We start from the raw sequence: 4,718 nt of genomic DNA on the forward strand, positions 1-4,718 counted from the left end.
TTTATTTTCAAATATTGATACTTGCCTCATCAATGTAATATTTTTTGCTCTAAACTAAAGATAGAAAATTAACAACCTGCACTGTGGGAATAATTTTGCACCCAGTTCACACATTTAAGTCTAGATGTGAAAGGGTGTTAATTAATCACTGTTATTTTTTTTCTTGTGTGAAATCGAGTTTATTTAAATCACATTTAAACACATCATTACCGCATTATCCTTCTTCTTAGATCCTCCTGTTACAAAGAAAATGTTTTGCCAGGTGCAGCATCACATTACAGCATTACAGCAGATGACTTTTTCTCCTTGTGTGACTAAGCCCAGCTCGCTGACATTGACCTCGGCGACTGTTCCTTTGGTGATGACTCCCAGAGACGTGTAGAGAGGAGAGGAGGGGTTCTTCTTCACCCCGAGGATGGGGAGGCAGAATGTGGCTTTCAGCTTGGGATGTGTGACGTGAGCTTTCTTAAAAACATAAACCCATGGGTCTGATGAAACGCTCGTATTTTGGAGGTTTATGAGTGAAGCCGTCGCCAACAAAACCATTCTCTTCCACGCCTTCTTCTGTCTCTTTCAAGTTTTGATGACTTTAAGCACTTCGGTCTCTCCCTGTGCTCGCACCTTCGGACCTTCCATTTGCCAGTTTTCTCTTTCCTCTTCTGTTTGATCATGTTGGAGAAGACCTTAGCGCGAGGCTGTCCCTCTCTGTCCAACAGGTAGGCTGGCTCCCTCTGGGGTCTTATCATCGTACTTCTGCTTGGTCTTTCTCTGTTCATGCCTTTTGATGGTCTTCTCCATCTGGATCTTCTCTGAGTGTCTCTGTTTGTGGTAGAGTTTGGCCTTCAGACCAATCAGCTTCCTGGCTTTGTGCGAGCGCTCATGAACCTCACGGCTCTCCTTCTTCCTTTACTTTTCATGGTGGTCCAGACGGTAGCCATGCCGCTTGCGATGTAACTCAATGTGCTCGTTCAGAGGCATTTTGTGCGGAAGGAGTTAAGGACTACGGGGAATGCGTCAAAGATGATAATAGGTGGTAACGGTGATGAATACTTGGTGTTGGTGTTTTGACTTGAGGCTGGGGTGCTATAGATGTTGTTTTCCCCGGAGCCGATACTTAGAGGAAGTACGTCACATTATTGTGTCACAAAAAAAGACTAGAAGTGTGAGGCACTCAGATACCTGTCCACACACACACGCACGCACGCACGCACGCACGCACGCACGCACGCACACACACACACACTGGCAGTTTTTTCTTTCTTTTTCTACCTGACATTAACAGAGCCCAGGTGGTGCCCCATCTGCTAGTGGAAACACACACTCAAACACTAACTTACTGCTTAAATAATAAGAAACATGCTCAAAGAATAAACTCAATCAAATGTCTGTCTGTCAAACTTCATTTCTGACTCCCCAGGCATCAACATCCCAACTTCTCCTCTTGTTCCCACACATCAAGTCAGGTTCTTGTCCTCTGTGTGTCAAACACAATCCCAACAACCTTTAACCTCTCTCCAACATTGTCTTAATCTTTTCCAATGTCCTGTATGTATACGTGCTAGTCCCAATGTCTACCCTGCATTCCCAGCCACAGTGCACCCTGCTGTGCAGAGCTCACCCTGTCCAGTGCTGCATGTGGTTGAACAACACATGCATAAACATGACAAATCATGACACTCAAATCCTCCGTCCTATATTTATAAAATTAGACAGTAAATGCACATTTGTATTTATCTGTTCTCCAAATAATGTATGTTGCACCATCATGTGACAACATTTGGCCTCATTCATCAGATCTTGACACGCCTTCAACAATTTGATCAGCTCCTTGTAATCTATTACGTTGAGCAGGTAGGACTGATGAATGAAGGGGTAACGCACCACCGAAGAAATCATGAGAACAGGAAGGACAGTTGACAATAACATGCCATAACGTAGTCAAGAATAAACAAAAGTAGGCACTAATAAAACTGCAAAAAATTGCAAGGGAAGATCGATTAAGAAATCTATGGACAACATTAAACAACAGTCAAACATCACAGTGGATCAGACACATCATGCCTTTGTATTACTGTACAATGTTGCTTGTAATTATGTATGTCAAAGAAGATAGGGGAATCAGCTGTTGTGTTTTCTAAAAGCCTGGGCTGTTACGGTGAGGAAACATGATGTACTGTTGTGAGACCATCAGATCAGTTACTGTTAGTGTCAGACCCTCCAGATATCCTGTTGTTCAACTTTTCTGTTTCTGTACATGTGATCAAGACAATGACTTGACAATCATAAAGAAGACAAGAAAACTTCTCCAACTGCTTTTTATGCAAGTAGCATGACTGTAATTCTTTCATTTAAAGTTTGTCATCATTGTGCCAGAAGCTGGATAACGTTTTGTGAAGTTTCCAGTAAGATTTGCTTTTTTTTTTTTTAGAATAAAAATAACACTTGTCTCAGTTACAGCGTGTGCGGGGGTGAGTCATACGGTTTCCTCCTTCCTAATCTAAAGCAGAAAATTAAATCTTCCAACAGACAGCTAAAGTGTTTCTGCAGCTAAATTAAGACCCAGTTCTGGTAAACCACATCCCATTCAAGCCAGGAGATACATCATTCAGGAGAGGACAAATAAGCTGAGACGCCACACAACTGATGGAACTGTCTGTTTTCCTCTTCCACATTGAAAACGGTCTGTCCAACAAATAAAACAAACAGCAATACCAAACATAAACACTAGCGATGGCTCTCAGCTCCTCAGCATGAAAGTAAAGTCAGAGCAGGCTACTGAGCACACTGAGATATTCTTCAGAAAAAGAGTCACAGGCTCAGGAGAAGACTCTATCTCCAGTGTAAGTGCCTTCACAGTGTGAGATTTGCCCCACCAGTCATGAGTGAGTCGTGTCACACTCAAACTGAGGAGACTAAAGCTTTGGGCTTACTGCTCTTACTTTTCTATTACAAGCTACGTTAGTCAAGATGTGCTGCAATATCACCAATTGTAGTGTTATGAAATCCAGTGTGGACACATTTAAAAAGTACTTATTTTTTTTACACTAGTCCTTTTTGTTCAAAAATCCTTTAAATGTATACATGTGGTTTTCCTAGAAAGAAACTCTCTTCTGTTGTGTTTAAAGTCCTTTTTTCTAATGAGATCATGCATCTGAAGGCCAATCCGAAACAAGTCCACAGCTGACTGTTCTGACCCTGTGAGCTCAATCAAAGCTGTTTGTGTAGCAGGTGTAACCAGGCGGTGCCCTTGATGAATGCGCAGAAAACCTGGGAGTGGATGTGGAAATGCACTGACTTAATGTGAGTCTTAGTGAGAATGTTTGTGTGTTTTTATGTTACTGAGCCTCAACAAAAGGTTATTTTCTGTCACTATGTGATAGACAATAATGTTTTTTGAATCCTGAATCTTGAAATGTTGCCCCTCTTTGAAATGGCAGGTGGACCGAATTAAATTTCATTTTATTTGTCTTTTTTGCTGAAATTAATCCACATTTTCTTGTCTCCTCTACAGTCAAGATTAGCGGGCCTGGAGTTTTGATTATAATATTGAATGTATTAGTTTTAGGTGAAGTGCATGCGGGAATACATATCAATGACCTTGACAAGGAATAAATGAGAATGGAATTGATCATGTGGGGAAACTATCAGGAACAATCTGCTTTTAGAATACAGCAGAAAATGTAAAGACTTTAAGTTGAGAGTTCAAACCATGATGAACAGACTAAACCACCTTGCACTGTGCACTTGTCCTTCTTAGCTGTTTTGTTGAGTACTGTTAATCACGGCAAGATCAATACTTTCACCCATACGAACACGACATGTCAACTTTCTCTACCTGTGTATAATGTTGTAGCTCCTTTTCACTTTCGGGCTTTAAAATGCAATAAGACCACATCACTGAGACAGCATCTGGTCTCTGGCCAAAGGTATGGAGTGCTACCATTTAAATATCAACAAAAAACACACCCACGCACACACAAACAGCTAACTGATTTGTACATGTGAATGCAGAAAGAGACAGATGGTCGGACATCAATATAAATTACACTGAGGTTTACCTCTGATTAAAAAAAGTCAATGGTTGATAAATGACATGATATTTTGAATTCCATAAATTTCTATAAATTCTATATATTTGTATGCTTATTGGTTTATGTATATAAATGTAATACAGATGTATTATTTATTTATTCACAATTTAGGATTAAGTAAGAAAGCCTATGTTGAATTATTAACTAAAGATTAATAGAGCAATAAAAAAGTACATTGGAAATAAAGACTTCAATCAATTAATATCCAGTATACTTAGGCGGTTGTAAATGTACCTGGGCATCGCACCAAGGTAGTCTTTGTTTTGGATAACTTAAATGTCATGGGACTACTTTTCACTTCTTAAAAACCCGAATTCCAGATAAATCTGGAGGAATCCCATCCCTGCACACAATATGACTGATGCTTTAAAAGCCTTCGTTCATCATCACCTTTCATATCGAGTTATCCTCAATCTGGCTACTCCCTGAATGTCAACCCCTCCACAAATGGACCTTTTAAATGTCATCACTCTTTATTCTTCTACTTGGAACAGACCAGGTAAAGACAGATAAGAGGGGCGGATGAAGGAAGAGGAAAGAGGAAGACATGTTTTTTCCCCCCATCAGAGGAAATAAAAAATGACTTGCATTCAGCTGTGCTCAGCAGGGGGATAATTTAACTTGAAG

General features: G+C 40.3%; 1 pseudogene; it reads right to left on the bottom strand.

Moving 5' to 3' along the window:
* Positions 1-270: 270 nt before the first annotated feature.
* Positions 271-1,142, bottom strand: LOC110005807 (ribosome biogenesis protein NSA2 homolog pseudogene; annotated as a pseudogene).
* Positions 1,143-4,718: the final 3,576 nt, after the last annotated feature.

Source organism: Labrus bergylta, chromosome 15 (genome assembly GCF_963930695.1).
Source record: "Labrus bergylta chromosome 15, fLabBer1.1, whole genome shotgun sequence".
Classification (NCBI taxonomy): Eukaryota; Metazoa; Chordata; class Actinopteri; order Labriformes; family Labridae; genus Labrus; species Labrus bergylta.